The following is a 21,823-nucleotide window of genomic DNA, read 5'->3' on the forward strand; positions in this document are numbered from 1 at the left end:
ATTGCCATCAAGGTCCATGACGATGCAATCCCCAAACCCCAGCAGCTCGTTGTCATGTCCCCCTCTGGTAAACCCTAGAAAAAAATAAGATTTTTTTTTGGTTTTTTGCAGATCGGTTCCCCAAAGTTTACAATATTTTAAGCTTTTATGCCCCAAGAGAATTTTTCCACACTTCGATACGGCAAGGGTACACCATTTTGAGCTTTTGATATCCCAAAGTTTTTTCCGCACTTTGAGACCGGGTCTGCATCTTTTTGAACTTTCGTATTCCAAACTTTTGTTTTTGACACTTTAATACAGAAAAGTTTGGGGTATCAATTTTTTTTTTTATAAAAATGGATAAACTATCAAAGTTAAAAGGCATGCAAAATTTTGGGATGTCGAAGTGTAGGAGAAAACTTTGGGGGTATTAAATAAAAACCTTTTGGGTACCAAGTTAAAAAATGTTGACTTTTGGATATTGTAGTGTCAAATAAAATTTTTTTGGGTATCCAAGTTAAAAAATGTAAACTTTAGATACCAAAGTGCACATAACCCAAATTTTTTTTAATTTGCGGATTCGTCCTTATAATTTGTTGGAAGAACAATTTTTCAAAACAGACCCGCTTCAACTTTTTTTTCTTAAAACCGACCCGTTTTTTTTTTTTTTATCAAAACCGACCCGATTTTGTAATTAGCAGCTTAATCACCATCCTAAACAGTCGGGGTTGGCAACCCCGACTATTTAGGAAGGTGTTAAACCCTAATTAGAAGCCTTAAACCCTAAAAATTAATGTCCTAAATAGTCGGGGTTGCCAACCCCGACTGTTTAGGAATGTGATTAATCTGCTAATTACAAAATCGGGTCGGTTTTGATAAATAAAAAAAAAACGGGTCGGTTTTAAGAAAAAAAAGTTGAAGTGGGTCTGTTTTGAAAAATTCTTCTTTGTTGGAATCATAGGGGTTCAGAAGGAGAGGATGATGCTGAAGGATATGCATGTTCTTTCCGGTGCTGGGGTGGTGCTGTCAGCGCTGGAGAAGAAACCTTATCCGAATAAGTCGCCAAAGTGTACGGACTGTGCTCCTCTGTTTATGAAGGTAATTTTGTGAAAGATTGAACTTTCGATCTGGGGTAATTCTTGGCAAAAAAGGGAATGTTTTCTTTCGTAGGCCTATGAGATGCAAAATGCAGTCATGGGATGGAGTCGTGCATTGTCACGATGATTCATCCTTTCTCGAAGGGCTTTTGGATCGAAAATTTTCTTTTCTTTATGTCTTTTAGTATTAGCGTCATGAACTGATAATTGATATATGCAAAGATACTGACAGTCTAGCTCTACATGTTGCCCCATGGGTATTGGTAGTGTTGTTTCTGGTAGCAGATGGAAATATCTAGCGACTTTCAAAATTTTCTACTAAATCTCCATTTGTTGGGTTGTCGGATTAGGGAGGAGAAAGATGGACAAGATAGCTAGAGAAAGAGACCAAGATAACTGTGCTGTAGGGAGTAATTTTTTTAAAGATTTTAATCTATCATACTGAAAACTTACAACATTCCCAAATTAGTGGAGATGTAGCTTTGAAACCTGGACCTCTTTTTTTAGGAGCTCACGTATTTTGACCACAACACTTGGTATGCACCAAGGCAATAACGGACTCCATCTTTAGACGGGGAGCAAAGATATGAACGTATAATGCAACATGGATGCTGAAATGAATATGGGATGCAACCCTGATATAGACGGAAATACGGACACGAACACAGACAGATACACATAATACAGAACATCTATTGAAAAATATGGATACAAATTTGTACACACATTATAACGTGAACAAGTGACGAGTAACAACATAAAATATAACTATGACTCGAACAAAGCCAGTCTATAGTTATTTAAGTTAATTGTGTCCTCAAGGTCGTCTGATGGCCAGTTATGAGTAGTTGTCCTTGCTGACAGGGAGCATCATCTCAAATTGAGTTGGGATGCATTATAATTCTAGATATATGGGTATCGCTTTCATGTATTTTTAAGTTAGTATTTAATGGACATGAACATAAAGATGTGCCTTTGCTTTGTGGATGTATGACATGTTATCAGATCATTGCCTCAGTGATGCCTCTAAAACATCAGTCAATGGTATCTCTGTTGCAGTCCGTCCTACTTAGGGTTTGCCTATGCATAGTGTTAAGAGCATTTTCCCCAAATTTGTTTCCATCAAGAGCCTAATACATGCTTTATGTTTGCTAGGTCACAACTCTGAATTGATGGTCATCTTATATCATTAATTCATAAATAGGTTCCTTACAGTTATAAGGCTTACAGTTAATATGCAAGTATTAAAGGATACCTAATCATCATATGGTATTAAACTTGAATAGGAATCCTATCAGAGCCATTCCAGAATCAAACCTATGGGAGTGGGTTGGATTGCACCGAAACAAAATAATGAAAAAAATTCCTACATTAACCTTCTTACCACTTGTGTGTGGTATAGATCACTATATTTTGTGGGGATGTTCTTCTGATAGAATCTCTACTTATTAAAATTTATGCTTTTATTTCTTACATTTTGAGAAAATGTATAGTTTTTCAAAATTTAGAATTCTAAAGTCAACTATAGGATGTGATCATCTTCTTTTTCATTAGTCACATATCATCTCAACTTTTATATTTTCTTCATACTAATAGTGAGAATAGCAATACTACTTTTTGAGATTCTTATCCATTTGTATAGATGTATTACCTTCTCTATTTATTAATGCAGATAACTCAAATGAAGATGATAAAAGGAATTCGAGGACATGGTTAATATGATGAACTTGTTGTTCCAATAATCGAGAACATGGCTTATGAGGGTGAGGTAACAGAAGCCCTCAGTGAGGCGGTATGCCTTCCAACTCACATCTTCTATAAGTTTTTATGAGTTCTGCTTGTCAATCTTCTTGTTTTTAAAAAATTCATAACCATTAAATCAACATACTATTTGACTCGTGAAGTTAGTACTTTCAGTCATATTACGTCCCACTTACTAGTCTATGAAGAAAATCAGAAAATAAAAGTTTTATTATGAATTTCTGTCTGTTTACAAGCTATTCTATATCACATATATATACACCTTTTTGTTACAGAAAATCAGGAAAGAATCTGCAACAAATCTCCTAAACTTTAGGACCCGGTAATCACCCCTGATTTCCCTTTCTAAAAATATCCCTAAAAATCCTCCTATAATAATTCATCCGAGATTTTCTACACTCCCCCTCAAGCTGGTGAATATAAGTCCACCATTCCCAGCTTGCTAATGTTCTCATGAAACATATTATTACATAACCCTTTTGTCATCACATCTGCTAGCTGACGTCCTGTAGGGACATATGGCGTACAAATCAAGCCACTATCTAACTTCTCTTTAATAAAATGTCGGTCTATCTCGATGTGCTTCGTTCGGTCATGCTGCACAGGATTATGAGCAATGCTTATAGCTGACTTATTATCACAATATAGTCTCATAGGTCTGCTCCATTGAATCTTCAGATCTTCAAGAATAATCTTGACCCACATTAGTTCACACACTCCTGTTGCCATAGCTCTGAACTCAGCTTCTGCACTCGACCTTGCTACTACACTCTGTTTCTTGCTTCTCCAAGAAATTAAGTTTCCTCCAAGGAATGTACAATAGCCAGAAGTTGATCGCCTATCAACCGATGATCCCGCAAAGTCAGCATCTGTGTATACTGCCAGGTCAATGTTTGATGCTTTCTTGAACAGAATTCCTTTGCCAGGATGTGCTTTTAAGTAATGAAGGACTCTATATGCAGCCTGTAGATGAACCTCTCTAGGATCATGCATAAACTGACTAATGACACTAATCGCATAGGCTATGTCTGGCCGAGTATGGGCAAGATAAATGAGTTTCCCAACAAGCCGTTGATACATCTCTCTATCTACTGTCTTATCTCCAGGAGCTTCATCTAGTCTGTGATTCTGTTCAATTGGAGTTCCAATCGGTTTGCTAGCCATCATTCCGGTATCTTTGAGTAGATCCGTAACATATTTTTGTTGAGAGATGAAAATTCCCTGTCTAGATCGAGCTACTTCGATCCCAAGGAAGTACTTTAATCTACCTAGATCTTTTATTTCAAATTCTTTGGCTAAGCACTCCTTCAAGACTTTCTTTTCTACCTCATCATTCCCTGTCACTATAATGTCGTCCACATACACGATTAATATTGTGACTCCCCCTGAGGCCGAATGCTTGATGAAGAGTGTATGATCTCCTTGACTTTGTTTGTATCCATTAGCCAGCATCACCTTAGCAAACCGTCCAAACCAAGCGCGAGGGGATTGTTTCAACCCATATAATGCCCTTTTTAATCGACAAACCTTGTGATCATCAGCTCCACTAAACCCTGGTGGAATACTCATATAAATCTCCTCTTCTAGCCTTCCATGAAGGAAGGCATTCTTCACATCATACTGCTGTAATTCCCAATCAAAGTTAACAGCTAAGGACAACAATATTCTCACCGTGTTCATCTTTGCTACTGGAGCAAAGGTTTCTTGGTAATCCACCCCATATGTTTGAGTATATCCCTTCGCAACCAGCCTTGCTTTATAGCGTTCTAAGGATCCATCCGCCTTAAATTTTACTGCAAACACCCACTTACAACCCACTGGCCTCTTACCTTTAGGTAAATCAACCAACTCCCAAGTTTCATTCTTTTGTAATGCATCCATTTCTGCCTCCATAGCAAGTCTCCATTCTTTCTTTGATAATGCTTCAGATAATGAGTTAGGAATAGGAATCGTGTTTAAGGTTGAGAGAAAACTTTGATGGCTTGGAGAGAATTTCTGAAAAGTTACAAAGTGAGATAGAGGATATAGTCTTTTAGTGCATTCTCGGGGTTGTTTTCTCAAGGCTATAGGCAAATCCAGGTCAAGGTTAGAGGATTCAAGATTAGGTGGATCGTAGTTGGAAAGAGAGTCTACCTGTGGTATAGTTAGATTCGGGTCACAGATTGTTACCTCATTTCCAGGACTCGGTTCAGTGAATTGTTCCTGCCTTGTAGTCATAATAGGATCTCTTTTCCTTGCATACACCTGATCAAACCGGAAATGATCAAAGATTTTCCCATCTACATCTTGGTTTTCTACTTGTGGTTGTTTAGACTGTAAGTTTGAAGGAGTTACTGACATTATAGGCTCTTTTTGTGATCTGTGTGATTCGGGTGAAGGTATTTCCAGTGATGGCAGACTTGACTCCTTATCTTCAAGTATTGGTAACTCCCCCTGAAGATAAGGAGTAAAGAAATATGGTTTATGTTCAACAAAAGTAACATCAGCCGAGACATAGAGCTTCTTAGTGGGAGGATGATAGCACTTATAACCCTTTTGAGTGGATAAGTACCCTACGAAGACACACTTAATAGCTCTAGGATCTAGTTTCCCTCTGTTATGGCCATGAACATGAACAAAAGACGTGCACCCGAATATCCGAGGAGTAAGATTGAAGGACTTTCGAATGTCAGGATAGAATTGGGACAAGATTTCTAATGGACTTTTAAATCCTAAGACTCTAGACGGGATTCTGTTTATGACATAGGCTGAAGTGAGTACAGCTTCTCCCCAGAAAGATTTTGGTACATTCTGTTGGAATAATAAGGCTCTAGTGCACTCAAGAAGATGTCGGTTTTTTCTCTCTGCCACTCCATTTTGTTGTGGAGTGGTAATGCAAGATGATTCATGTATAATCCCTTCTTTTTGAAAATAGGGAGTCAAAAATTGGTTGAAATAATCACGGGCATTGTCTGAGCGAATATTCTTTATTTTTGTGCCAAACTGGTTTTGAATCATTGCATGAAAGTTGGGAAAAATATGGCTTACATCAGATTTGTTTTTGAGTAAATATATCCAGGAGACTCTTGTACAATCATCAATAAAACTCACAAACCACCTATACCCTGAGTTATTTGGTGTAGTGGATGGTCCCCAAATGTCACTATGAACCAAAAAGAAGGGAAATGAAGATCTGTTATTACTGATTGGAAAGGGTACACGAGTGTGTTTTGCATACTCACAAATATCACAATGAAAAGATTGAACATCTAAACCCTTGAACAAGGTAGGAAACATTATTTTCAATGCAGAAAAAGACACATGACCTAGACGCCTATGATGTAACCAAATAACATCTTTATTGGAAGAAGAAAACAAGGAAAATAACGCTGGTTTATTCAATTCCGGTTGACTTGATGTATTCAAGTAATAGAGTCCGTTATGCTCCTTAGCAAGTCCAATCCTCGTCCCCAACTCCTGGTCCTGAAATTCACAATAAGAAGCATTGAATATAACACAACCAGTCAGATCTTGAGTAAGTTTTTGTATGGAAACCAAATTTGTTGAAAGTTGAGGAACATGGAGAACATTTTTAAGTACTATTTCTGGTGTGATTTGAACATTTCCTACTCCTGCTACTGTGATTGTAGAACCATCAGCAACAACAATTTTACGGTTGCTTGGACAAGGTGTATAGGTCTTAAACGAGCTAGAGTTATGGGTCATGTGGTCAGTGGCACCAGAATCAAGGATCCAGGCATTCTTAAACTCATTACCTAAAGCATTCAATCCAAGAGAGATTAGAGTCTCACCTGAAAGTGTTAATGAACACATACCCTGAGTTGATGTCTGAGGGCTGGATTTTGGTGCTGGTTTTTTCACTGTTCCTAACAAGCCTTTAAGTTTCTCAATTTCATCCATACTGAATCCTCCAAAGACTTGGGTTGAATCTTGAATGGAGACATGAGCTTGTCGATGGCCTGGCGCTGATTGTCCTCCTCTCTGACCCTATTCATGACTGTTTGTGGAGGGTTTCCCATGTAATTTCCAGCATCGTTCCTTCGTATGTCTTGGTTTCTTACAGTACGTGCACCACATCTCATCACGATCCTTGTGAGTATTTGATCTGCTAGATCTGTCAGCAGCAGTTCTATCAAGTGTTAGCCCTTGTGACTTAGAGCTTAAAAGGGCAGAATTTTCTGTTGAAGGTGAATCCAGCATGATGCTCGGCGACTCTCCTCCGCACGGACCAAGGATATTGCTTCAGTGAGGGATGGAACTTCTGATCTGCCTAAAATTTGAATGCGCACAAGATCAAATTCAGAATTTAAGCCAGCCAAAAAATCATATACCCGGTCTCGTTCTATGAATTTTTTGATTGCTACTGCACACTTGCTACAGTTTAGATCAATTGTCCTGTAATAGTCCAGTTCTTGCCACTGATTTTGTAGAAAATTGGCATACTCTGTCACAGTTTTCGATCCTTGTTTTGCACCCGTTGTCGTGGTCTTGATATCATATATGAGAGCCGCATCATTGACCTTTGAATATGTTTGGTAGAGAGCATCCCAGATCGTCTTTGCTGTTGGCAAAAACATGCATGTATCACTAATCTCTGGAGTCATAGAATTCCACAACCAAGACATAATCATTGAATCTTTTTCTTCCCATGCTTCTGCACCCGTAGCTCCTTCTTTCGGTCCCTCCTCCAATAAATGGCCTAACTTTCCTTTTCCCTTCAAAAAAGTTCGAACCAATTGAGACCACTTCAAATAATTTTTTCCATTTAATCTGTACGCTGCCTGAATATTCTGAAGTTCTGTTGTGCTCCTTGCAGTCTGTTCCTCTGCAACTATTGAAGGTGATTGAGCCGAAGATGTGGTGTCCGTCATGATTGAATATGATCAGACAATAGCAACGAATAATAAGATTACGAAGAAGATCAACAATGAAGCCAAAAAAAAAAATAAACCAGCGATAAGGTTGAAATCAAGGATGAAGGCAAAAGATAAACCAGCAATTAAGGCTGGAATTAGAAATTGAATCGTAGGAGAAAAAATTCAGAGGAGGTGGAGTGGCGGCAATTGACGGAAAAGGGGGCTGCTGTATGAAGCCCTAATTTTTCCAGAAATCCCAACCTTACGGCTCTGATACCATGAAGAAAATCAGAAAATAAAAGTTTTATTATGAATTTCTGTCTGTTTACAAGCTATTCTATATCACATATATATACACCTTTTTGTTACAGAAAATCAGGAAAGAATCTGCAACAAATCTCCTAAACTTTAGGACCCGATAATCACCCCTGATTTCCCTTTCTAAAAATATCCCTAAAAATCCTCCTATAATAATTCATCCGAGATTTTCTACAGTCTATAACTGCAATTTCACGATAATAGAAACCTATGATTCTGACATTTAGTCTGAATGCCTACAGTTGTCGGTGATGTTAACAGCTACACTAGAATCTCATCATCTCTCATTAATTATTTGAGTTAAAAGAAAATCCTTCCTCTTTAATTCTCTTAGAACATGCTATCTTAGACCATGTTTGGGAACTTTACATTATAATCAAGATTGTTTGGCAAATTTGGTGTCTTATAATCGATTTTCAATAAAGAGTGTTCGGTAAATGGGTGGCTTATGATGTACCATAGTTGTCAAAATGACCAAAGAGACCATAGGGGTTGATGGCGAGTTATTAATTGAGGCCTTGGATTGTGTGAAATCATAAGGAGTATAATTGACTTTTAACTTGAACAAACCTCATGGCTTATAAGCCACCAAAAAATAAGCTAGGGAAAAATGAGCTAGGGTACCATAGCTTATTTTTGGCGGCTTATAAGCTAAAATAAACCACTTGCCAAACATCTCAAAGTGGCTTGTAAGCCACTTTGACCATTTGCCAAACATGCTCTGAGATCATCGAAATCTAAACAAGAGTATTAACATGATGAAAATTACATCGTGATAGTCTGATGATGGTCTGATTTAACCAGGAATTATGAGATCATTTTATCACTATGAACAGATAACTAAGTTGTATCAGATGCCTTACTAGTTCCATCAATCTGGTACTGAAAAAACTTGGCACAAAAAAGATCCTGAAGAAAGTCAACCTTGATGCAGATAAAGCTTAAAGAGGAACCATGTAACAGCTTGGGTCTGAAATGATCCCAAAACTAGTCAGCCTTAATTACAATTAGTTCAGAACCATATATTCATTCGTCCGGGAATCTGACTTGAGGATGTTTTCTACCTCAAGTTGAACAATGAAAGCTAGTCATTGTAACTGTTAATTAAGGCATATAAAGCTGATGTCGAAGAAAATGGAATGTTTTTTCAACTTTCAAAGCCACATATTTATCTTTTAATATATAGTTGACATGAGTTCTCTTTTAATGGTGTTTGTAACTTCTCATTCTTGTATTATTCATGTCTTACAGATTACAGCATACTCAAAGACAACAGCTGTGCTTGTACGTAATCATGGCATATATATAGGGGGAGATTCCAGGATCAGTGCCAAGACCCAGGTTTGTTCTTGTGAAAGTGTGAAACAAATTCCTAGAGTAACTCTGTAATTTTCACTGAGGCGCTGTTTGGTACATTTCTGAAAAATATCGGAAACTATTTCTAGACATGAAGACCCTATTTCAAGGGTTTCAGCACTTCTCTTATAATTAAATTTTAAATTCTGTTGTCTGGTTGGAGCAAAAATAGAAACTCGGAAACCTCCTTCCATTGTTTGGAAAACAAAGTTAACACGGTGTTTTCCTTCATTTATAGAAACAGAAACTGTTGACCACAAGCCCACATAATTGACGGAATATTTTATTCCAAAAAATCGGTTTCGAGCCGTTTCTATTTTCGGAACGCAGAAATTAGTTTTCCAGAAATGTGGCGTATGGGAGAAAGTATCTAGCGCATTGACTTTACAACCTCACTGTGATAATATGATACATTTACCCTACAGGAAGATGCCATGTGTTCCTCTAATCATATCTTTATATAAGAATCTTAAATAAATAAAACTAACCATAATTGCAATATCCTGAAACTACCAAATTAAAACTAACCATAATTGAAAAAATAAAGAAAATCGGAATTACCGTTTTGTATCTCTTTCTCGTTCTTGTGAACTCTTGTTCTGCATTTTTTTTTCTTGTCTCTTCCCTGTGTTTTGTTCCCTTCTTTCACCTCTGTTAAAGGCTTAAAGCCAATTTCAATTACACCCATCTCAGCTGATAAATCCGAACAGAGATGCTAAATATTTGAATTATGTGATGAAAGTTGACATTATGTAACTAAAACAATATATAATCCCGCGTACCTACAAGAGTAAAGTACATCAGTCATATATAGCTCAGCAATGAGTCATGTTCATAATGGCGTTCACCAAGACTCAAGCTATCAGATAATTATCACAATACAAATCCTTGTAAAGTTTATAATTCATCGTATTATTATACGGGACGGACTACCAAATCGGCATCCTAATAGTGTGCACGCCTCATTAGTCTCATCGCATCAACGTGCGAGACAGACTATCAAATCAAGACATCCTAGGTATACGGCTCACAAGCCTCATCGCATCTACGTGCGAGAAAGACTACTAGATCAAGCATCCTAAAACCCGACTTAATAGCTTGTACTAATGATATATCGACGCACTATCCTAAATAGTACTGAGCGGTGCTCATCAATGATATCCATATATGTATATAATGTTTAAATAACCCATATCCCAAGTATGATTGAAAACAATATCTGTAATAATCCTCTCCAGGATATTTGTGTGTGCTACAACACTATTCATGTATGCTCATGATTGTACGTGTGTCATCGTGCGGCTCGAACCCCGCACTCACGATCAAACGATGCAAAAACAAACACTCAAAAAAAAAAAAACAAAGAGAACACAGGTCGATCAACCGCCCTTAGAGTGTCGATCGACCGAAGGCAACCGTGCACACAATGTGCACTCTCAGGGCCTCACCGGTCGACAGGCTAGTCTTGGTCGGTCGACCGACCAGAGAGGAAAATACAAGTTTAGATTTTTGATGTTTTGTATTTTATAACTTTATTTAAGAACTTATTTTTATCAATATAAGATATATAACAAGATTAAATCTTTCATAATTACTTAACATGAATTAACTCATCATGATATAAACACTTGAATTAAACGAATTAGGGTTTAACATCCTAATTAATCAAAATTTCTTAAATAACCTAATTTATAAATATAGTTAAGTAAACATGATAAATTCTAAACATTGAACATAGATAAATTCGTTAAACATGCTCACATCACTTTGGTATCATCAACCTAGGGTTAGACCTCTTTAATTAGCAAGAAAACTCAAATATTTATTAAATTAGGGTTTAAACATGATTTAAGCATGATTAACAAGTTAAAAACAAAATTAAATACAACCCTAATGATCATGATCATCAAACTAATATAAACAACTAAAACTACATATTTTCACATTGGTTTAAAGATTAACATTATAAATTAAGATTTTAAAACATTGGGTTAAGCTTAAACATGAGATTTATCAATTAAACATATTAAATCTTAAATTAACTACAAAGAGAAGTTTGGAGGAAGATGACCTTGCCTCAAACGTCGTGTTGAAGTCCTGAACACGTGCGTGCAAGATACCTCTTCATCAAACTCGCAAAATCTCGCATTTCTCTCGACAAACGCCTTAAGAACTCTCCCAAATCTCAAATTATGATTAGGGTTTGAGAGAGAGGAAGAGTGGCTGCTAGGGTTTGGAATTCTGATGAAAAGATGTGTTTTTCGTGTGTAAACATGTATATATATAACTGCAAACTCGAATCAAAACAGCACAATCCCGAAACAGGAAATCTAGTCAGATTGAGAAAATAGTCTTCGGTATTTTGGCTGTAACTTTCACGTCCGACCTCAAAATGAGGTGATTTAAGATGTGTTGGAAAGCTATTGAAGATACCTACAACTTTTATCATTTGAATTTTTTCAGATTCAAACTGTATCGGTGTGTAATGCATATATTTATTCTTAACTGGTCATTTTTTTAGATTTTTTCTTTGTACATGTTTAACCTTTGTAGACTCTCATATATACTCTTAATTGATCTCAAATTAATTGTTAGCATAATCATTCATCCATAAATGATATTCATCATAATTAAAGCTCATTTATCAATATAATTTACACTATTTTCCAAAATTCACGGGGTTTTACAGACAATAAGCATCATTAAGATATTTCAATATACAAATGCAGTTTTGTCGAGAGAAATTGACATTTTATCTAAAGTTAAGCAAGGTGAAATGAGGTAACTTAAAGAAATCGAAAGTTTAAGCTACAATTTCTTATTGGTTATTGAGTATGTCACAATCCTTTATATAAAGGATCTTACATAAAATGCATATGTTTAGAATATGTATTATTGACATTTTATCAATCATCAAAAGATATCAGAATTATAAATATTTGTAGATTAAATTTTAAATATCAAAGGACACATATATTAGTATACGTGATCCTTTAGCTAAAAGACTTTAGATAAAACTTAGAAATGTTCAGATCATATTCAGTTTTATTTCATCCACTATCGATGAGTTACGAAGTCAAATCTCTAGTGTGTTCAACGAATTTCATTAATTACATCAAACCTTTTCTCTAGGTATTAAAGTTAAATAAGACCGTGAATCTTAAAAAAAACTTTCCTAGACCTAAATAAAATGTTTTCAAACTCATTGACACTGTTTCAAAAAGCCTCCGCCTAGTCCACCTTGGTATACGCTTAGGCCTAGGCGGTACATTGGCCGTTTAAGTAGCACCTAGCACCTAGGCGGTATCTAGGCTACCCACCTAGATTTTCGGAGTGTTTAGGGAAACATTATCTGCTTACGTGGATTGTACCATTTAAGCCTTGATCGTGATTTTCTGTGTCGCAGCCTCTACGTTCTCCAATCTCTTTCAAACTCGTTTAACCTCCAAATATGAACATCTCCACTATCTTTTTCGACCTTCAGCAAAACTTTTTCGTCCACCACTTAAATGAAGAAAGAAGTCTGCCTAGACACTAGTCCGACATCTAAGCTTTCTATAACATTAACATTTACTATCAATTATTGTAATTAAAAAATAAAAAAAATCTCCTAAGCTCTAGGCGATGGGTGCAACACCTAGGCCTCTTAGCGCTTCCTATAACTTAGTTATTTTTTTGGCTATTTGGCATTTAAGTATGCATGGTTTATTGTGGATATAGGGAGGTTGCTATCTTTTTTTGTAAATTTATATAAATTTAATATATATTTTTATTAATTATTATAATTAAATAGTTTAAAAAATAGTCAAACGCGTAGGCGCCGCCTAACATACGCCTAGGCATCTAGACGCTAGGCGTTGGCTCAAACGCCTAGTCCGCCTAGCGTCTTCTGTAACAATGCTCATTGGCAACAACTTCAAGGACTAATCTCAGTTTCAATTCAAAATGCCCTCAATAGCTTTTATATTTAGTCCACCTCAATTCCATCAAGAAGAAAAGGAATGTCCAATGCAACATCAAAACTTTGAGATTAGTGATTGACGAGTACCTTCGCAAAAGTACCTCTTTATTAGATGATTCTCTACTTGAGCAAGATAGAAACCTGTGAGGATACAATCAAGTAAAAACATGAAACAAAGTCACGCCTTTTGGATTAATCATCATATCATCTAAAATAGGAAACAAAGAGAAGCGAAAAATTTCTTTAAAAAAAGAGAAGGAAAAACACTTACACAATATGGCAGTGAATGATTCATCTTAAATCAAATTTGAATCCAAATCTTTAGAGAGAATTGAAAACAACATAATTTTCATTGTCAATAAATAGTGTCAAGGTTATACTGGATTGGTATGTATTTACATTATTTCTTGATTAGAGTTCATTAGATTTTAAGTAATTAGTTTTATTAATTTAGCTGCTTTCACATTTAAGAAAGTAAAGTTATAAAAAAAATCAGTGCTTTGCATGGGCCTAAAAACATTAAACAATCATGCTATTGCTGGAATGTCTGAAACTCCTACCATTTATCTCCTACAACAATCAACTCCAAAAACCCAATCAATCTCAAAGCAAATTGAAGAATTTGATCTACATAATGATTATGAAAATTAAAGAAGTATGTAAACAAATTTAGGAATTGACTCATCAAGATCCATTCTACGAAAGCCTACATAACTCATCTAATCCATCTAATTCCAATCACAACCCTGATTCTTGATTGAAGACAAAAATAATTACAGCAACAAATAAATTTATTTAAATCAGATACTTAACTAATTACATGAATCCAACACTATATTAGCAAGATATTTCATCACTGTCATAGATAGATAATTCCAATCAAAACATTCAGCTCAAGTTAGCAAGAAAAAACGCACACATATACACATATGATAATTAAATCTTGAAAAAGAGCTAAAAATACAGATTACCTCTTTTCTACATGTTCACCAAGTAAAAGAGAATAAAATGCATGTTTATAACTTCTATGAGGGTCTGATCCCTTTCAATGCTCAGATTATTATCGACAATTAACAACCATTTTAAGTCGACATGCGAAGGCGGACCCTGTTATAGTTTTCATTGCTCAAATACATTCATACTTTGAACTACACTGTCTATTTGTTTACTTGTTCTTAACAATCATTTTTCAACGAAATAAATCGTGATAATATGCAAAAACAAATTGATATTTATGTATATCTAAAATAGAAATACAATAGTTTTACAAATTATACAAATTAACTATCTCATTTCAGAGGATACAAATTAAGTAGCTCATTTTAGTCAATTATATCCAGAGATTATCAACCCATCTAGTTTAAAATTAGTTGTTCTATAAAATAATTTATACTCCCAATACTCATGAAAATTAAGACAAAATCAAATAACTCAGTGATGAGTAGATCACAATAACTCAAGTTCTAACTGTGTAATTCAAGAGCAATGATAAATTACATATTCAAAATAAAAAAGAAATAGTAACAGAACATTTTTTTTATGATTGCCCGAAGACTCTTCGTCTTGCAATGAGGCCATTTTGAATCCCTAATTCACCGAACTTCTTCTTTAGAAGAGTGAGCTCAACATTTAGCTTACTTGCTAACTTAGATATCGACATATAGAAATACTTTGACACCTCCAAATCTCCATCTCACCATGAATTTTTTTACTGTTGAACTTCAACCATTTTTTAATTTAAAAGTAAGCTCAATCCTAAACTCGTAACTGATAATGTAAACTAAAATAGCAATAAATGATCAGCTTTATGAAATCTCAAACCCAATCTATAATTTTCAAAAGGTCAATGAAATTGTGCTTTCATATGCAACTATTGGTTCCCTTCAAATCATATGAAATTATTCAAATTATTTGCCACTACTAACCTTTAAAATAAAAAAATTAGCAACTAACTAATAATGCAAAAGATCGCTGACAACTAATGAAAGACAACATTTGTAGCAGTAAAATAAATGAAGAAAGAATATTACAACTAGAAACCCATAAGATAGTTGACAAAATATTAGTAGTAAGATAGTTGATAAAATATTAGTAGGTCACTAAAAGTTAATTTAAATCCCTACTAACTTATCTTATTATACTAAATGAAGTAGAAAAATTACTATAAATGCTAATAAATAAAGCAGAAAAACTTAAAATAAAACTTATAATTTCTCACCTGGATTATATATTCGAGCAGCATAGGAGATTGTATCATATTTTAAAGGCAAAACTTCATTATTCAAGTGCTCATCACCACTGCTCTCCCCATCTTCTCCTCAAATCACCATAACCACAAAAGAAATGACACTTGCAAGTAGCGATCTGTGGTAGATCCTCTCCTTGCTTCGCATCCAACAACTCTAAGCAAAAAACCAACAGAGTACCACCAAAGAAATCCTCATACTTAAGGTTTCGAATTCGTGGAGAAGAGAACCTTCGAGCTGCTTGAGCTCCTCTTTGAGCCTCGGGATCTCTTTCTTACTCTCCTTTGCCTATAAAAAAAATTAGCGTTAAGATTAGGGTTTCGGATGGATTCGAGAAGTGATCGGGAGAGATCTAGGGTTAGATTGTTACCTTCTGCTTCTAGCTCTGAGCATTAGTGGTGGAAGAAGGGGATGGAAATTTTTGGTGGAGTTTCTTGAAGTAAAGGAGAGTGATCACGAGGGCGATCTTGATGGAATTAGGATCAGACGTTGATGAGGTTGATAATGGCAGTGCCATTTTCTTGGAGCAAGCTTCGATTTGAGGGAGGAACGGAGAGAAAAAAGGGAACATAAGAGAAGAGAAAGAGGAATATGTATGAGAATGGGTAGAGAGAGAAAGGGGAAGAATAATAATTGTAAAGTGGCTGTTAGGTACTTTTAATTTTTTTTTTGAAATTTGAAATTTGAATTTAGGGAACGGAGAAAAGGGGCTGGCTAGGTGTATGATATTGCAGTTGGGGTCTCCACCAAAAATTCTGTAGCTTGAAGAATACATCTTAAGGTTTGCCTTTAGTTATATAGGTAGTTGATATCATAAAATGAATTGAGAAAGAAATTTGTATACCTGACGTGCATCTGAATTTGGATACACATATGTAGCAGTTTTTGTCGACGAATACAAAGAATTCTCGAATGGTTGAAATAACCTACTAGATGAATTCATTGGTATATAAGCTCCAACATGTATTTGATACAAATCAATACGCATCGAGAGAGGAACGAAGAGGTTAAAGTAAGGCTATGTGTTGGATTTGCAGACACATTAAAAGATCCTCCATTGTCATCTTCATTTGTTTTTCCTATATATAATTCTTAGGTAATTTATAGAAATAGGATAACATATTCATACATAGTATACATGAGTTATGAAAATTTTGAATACCTAAACCAACATCGTATCCTGCTTCTCTTAAACTTGAATCATTATTAATGGGAGTATGTTGGTTATGAGCTATCTTGGAAGAGCCTTTAGTTGGTTTTTTTCTTTGCTTTCCCTACAAAATAATTTAAAGTTCATAAAAAATACAAAATACTTATCATCAAATGACAAGACATGAAGAAAAGAATGCATCCAATACATGCTGGAGCTTATATACCAATGAATCCATCTAGTAGGTTATTTCAACCACTCAAGGATTCTATGTATTCGTCGACAAAAACTGCTATATATGTGTATCCAAATTCAAATGCACATCAAGTATGCCAAATTTCTTTCTCAAGGAATTCATTTTATGATATATGGGTATATATTTAGACATTGTTTTTATTTAGGACTTTCATTACTCGAGTATTGATGGTTCCAGCTTCCAACCCATTACGCTTCAGCATCAATAGATACCTGACATGACACGAAGATAAGGAAAGGGAGCATGGTAGTTGTTGTTAGTTTTAATTTGGTAGTTCACTCCTTAATTTTGCGAATTAGAATATTGTAATTATGGTTAGTTTTATTTAATTCAGATTCTTATATAAAAATATGATTAGAGGAATGTGTGGCATCTTCCTATAGGGTATATGTACCACATCATCACAGTGAAGTGTTAAAGTCAACATGGTGGATACTTTCTCCCTATATCCCTATAAACGAGAATTTAAATGCGTTGGATACCTTCTTAAAATTTCAGAATTTTCATTATTTATTTTCCAAATAGATGATTGCACAAACTGACATACGTAATAAATTTAAATGCTTGATGACATATTCCTTTTTCGTTTTATGATGAGGTAATCTTCCTTTCCATTTCTTTTCTAGGCTGAGTGCTAGCATTATCTATTTGATGCTGCCATCAAGCTCCACTAGTTGGGTATTGACTGGACCAGACCAAGCCATGGTCCCGCTAGCAATGTTAAAGTACATCGAGGAAGAGAGAGGCATCTAAATGGTTCTGTTATGGCATCATCTCTCAATGGAAATTATATTGCAGAACCATCAAGAGTGAGTCCTTTGATTGGTTATTCTTCATATCTAATTTTAAATAAGATTTAAATTTTGTATTCAAGAACTAATATATGTTTGGGGTACTTTGCAGCAATGCATTGTTCTTGACATTGAAGGAACGACGACTCCAATATCATTTGTTACGGATGTCCTTTTTCCCTATGCTCGTGATAATGTGCGGAAACATTTAATGGCTACATATGACAGCAAGGAGACCAAAGAAGATATTGAATTATTGCGAGCCCAAGCGAGTCTTTAGCACCTTGGTTTCGTGTTTATATGCCTTAACAGTATAATGTTTATATCATGAGGTATAAACATTTCCTTCTCTTTAAATTTCTAAGCCTTTTTAAGAAATGTGTAAACCTATTGATGTGGTACAAGCCAAGGGCTTCGATGTGAAAGCTGGAGAACTGAAAAAAAATGGAGCATTTAGATAAATAGTTTTCACACCCTACTTAAAGAATTGACTTCACATCTAACCTAAGGGCTTTACTCCCCCACTGCAAAAGAGGCTTCACATCTATGGACTTCCCACACAAGAAGGCAAATTCACATGCCAAAGCACTTCACATTCTCAAGAATTTTCATAACTCAATTTTTATTCATCAATCATCTATTCCTCATGGAGCATTACAAGTATTATCTATAGAAGATAAGTCTTAGCAATCCAGATTTGTAAGTAAATTAAAATATTAATCGAATCGAAACCTAACAATCATAAACAAGATGCAATCAAATAGAAAACCTGACTGACTTAGAAGGTAATATCAATACGACATCCTAAAGAAATCCTAACTAAATTAAAAGATTACATAAAGTAAAATCAAATTCTAGCAAACAAACTAAGATCCTAATAAAATCTAATAAATCTTCATCATGATTCACATGTGGGTCTGTCCTGCTACACCTATTCTTAGAGAAACCTTGATTTTCTCATCTAACTCATTCTTCCTACTCACCTCTAAGCACTATTCTTTCATTTGCTCTTCTAATCTTTCTGACTCAAAATTCAATTATCTATTCAAGATTTGATCTATGTTAATTAGTCACTTCAGATATTTCCTTTTTTTTAATTCATATATAGGTTAAAGATGACTTGGAACAAGGTGTGGTGGGGTCAGTAGCAATTCCACCTGATGATGCAGGGGAAGAAAAGGTGATTGACTCCCTGGTAACCAATGTGGAGGCGATGATAAGAGCTGACAGAAAAATTACTGCTCTGAAGCAATTACAGGTAATTAGAACTTTCATAATAGTTCCCAACTTCCCAATCAGTGAAAGGTATATAGTGTTTGCTAACAGAATTTAGTTTTTCATTTATTTTTGTTCTTTTCTGCATCCAGGGACATATATGGAGAACTGGGTTTGAAAGTAATGAGTTGCAGGGAGCAGTTTTCGAGGATGTTCCTGAAGCTCTTGAGAAGTGGCATGCTAATGGCATCAAGGTCATTTTTCCTTAATCAAATATTCCTGAAATGCTATCAATAATAACATGGATTGAGTAGCTATATAATTCTGAATAGGCAGTTTGATTCCTTGAAATAATGCTATCAATAATAACATGGATTGAGTAGCTATATAATTCTGAATAGGCAGTTTGATTCCTTGAAATTAGCAGTAAATGATACATACTTCTTACATTACGCAGTTTTACATGCAGAATGTGATCCACTAACCAGAATTATATAGATCTTTCTTTCCCCCCTTTATCTAGCTATCATACATTACAAATTTACGATTTTTGTATCATGACTGTCCTATGGTTTCCTGCAAATAATTATTACTCTTCATCGCTGTTGTTGGATCCTTAGTAACTATCTTCAAACAGGGAAAATGCATGAGGCCTAAATAAAAATGCTGGCATGTGGACATGTCTCCATGTTTGTATTGTTTATAATTGGACTGCTTTTTTGTTGCTCTTTTTTGTTTTCCTCCTATACTTCTTGGTTCCAGCAATCTCATGTACTGGTCTAACTTATAAAATTCCTTTTGTAGGTTTACATATATTCTAGTGGTAGTAGAGAGGCTCAGAGGCTCATCTTTGGGAATACGTCATATGGGGATTTGAGAAAGTACTTGTGTGGATTTTTCAACACTAATGTTGGGTATGAAAACAGTTCTTTAGCTTGATTATCATCAGCTTCAAAGTTGCTGCGTTATATCTCGTGTGGTTTTTGTCGAGGACTAGATTGTAAACTTCTCTTTTCTTCAATAGGAACAAAAGAGAGTCTCGGAGTTACTTTGAGATCTCACAGTCAGTGGGAGTAGATAAGCCATCTCAAGTCCTGTTTCTAACAGATGTCTATCAGGAAGCTGTGGCTGCAAAGGCGGCAGGTGAGTATTCAGTGTTTGCCTAAATATTATAAACCTCCCTTAAGTTTCGACAATTATCAGGAAACCCCCCTTTCAAAATATCAGAACACCACACCCCCCCCCAAAAAAAAAAAAAAAAAATTAGGGGTTTAGAACACTAACTTTAAGATTTTATCAAAATATCCCCCTAATTTAAGGGGGTTTTCTGATAAAATTCCAAAGTTAAAGGGGGCTTTCTGACAAAATTTGAAAGTTAAATGGGGTTTTATGATAATCCTTATAATTAAGGGGGGTTTTCCTAATATTTCCAAAGTTAAGGGGGGTTGGGGGGGAGGGCGGGGGGTGTGTCTCTAACATTTACCCATTCAGTTTTCTACTATCTTGCACCATTTTTAGTGTTATCCTATTGCTTGAATCCTATTGCTTGATACTTTCTATATCCCTAAGTTTCTTTTATCTTGTTCGAGTGTAAAATTGTAGTCCTCACTCGTCACCATAACTTATGAGTTTTTTTTTTTTTGCCTGAAATAGAGTTTAAGATGACATCGAAGTAGCCCAAGTTCTAATCCCACCGTGTACACGTTTAAAGCAGATTCTTTTTTGAAAAAGGCAATACTTTGTAGAATAGCTCAATTTTTTGCGCATGATTACTGTTGCCATGTTAAGATTTTTCATGTTTGTTTTATTTTCCAATTTCCCCTCTAACACATGAGAATTTGCGGTCCATCCTACTTTTCAACCTTTAATCACAGACATTAGATTTTAGTGTTAAAGGTGGAAAATAGAATGCATTGCAAATTCTATTTTGTTGTCGTTTAATGTTTATTGAAATGTTTATTGAATTTATAATGTCATTTTCTTCACAAAGCTAAATCTTTTCATCCAAAATTCCAGGTCTTGAAGTGATAATCTCAGTTCGTCCTGGAAATGTACCCCTTCCAGAAAACCATGGTTTTAAAACGATCAGATCCTTTGCAGAAATCTGAGCTTGTACTAGCTTCTACACTGATTTAATGTATACCATTAATTGTATAGCTCTCATCATGGAAAGTTACTTATAAAACTGTATTATATGAGAGTGATTAATTGTCTTCTAGCAGCTAATTTGATATAAAAATAATCCACAATTTTTTTAGCTGCCGAAGAAACTGGGATATTCCTACCTTTGATAATTATTTCATTGATAATTGGTAAATAAAGTGAGTAAATTATTATTATTATTCCTTGATACATCGGTAAATTATCATTTTTGGTGCATTGGTGAAACAATGCTTTGAATCCTTTGGAGCATAGATAACTCACAATTGTAAATCTTCCAGTTACGCAAATAATTGCAATATTTATTGGAGGAAAATCTGTACTTTTTTTTAGCAGAGAAATGCATTATCAATGCAGTTTGGATGTTTTTATTTATTTATATATATGAGAGAGAGAGAGAGAGAGAGAGAGAGAGAGAGAGAGAGAGAGAGAGAGAGAAGCAACAATGTTTGCTTCCAACAAATTAGCTTTTGCTCAGTTTTTTCACCAATTGTAAGTTTATTTACCTTCCGCAATTAAAATGTTGAAATCCAACCAATTTGATATATAAATTCTGTTGCAGTAGTTATATTTGCAAGTCTATTTCAACACAACTACACAACCGCTAAAATAATATTTGGTAACTTATTGTATAGAGTAGAGATCTTAAATAATTCCAATTAATAAGCAAGGAACAA

The 21,823-nt window shown here is 35.1% G+C and overlaps 1 pseudogene; it reads left to right on the top strand.

Annotated features, from left to right (window-relative positions):
• On the top strand, positions 958-21,462 carry LOC109823473 (annotated as a pseudogene).

The sequence above is a fragment of the Asparagus officinalis genome, chromosome 9, assembly GCF_001876935.1.
Source record: "Asparagus officinalis chromosome 9, Aspof.V1, whole genome shotgun sequence".
Classification (NCBI taxonomy): domain Eukaryota; kingdom Viridiplantae; phylum Streptophyta; class Magnoliopsida; order Asparagales; family Asparagaceae; genus Asparagus; species Asparagus officinalis.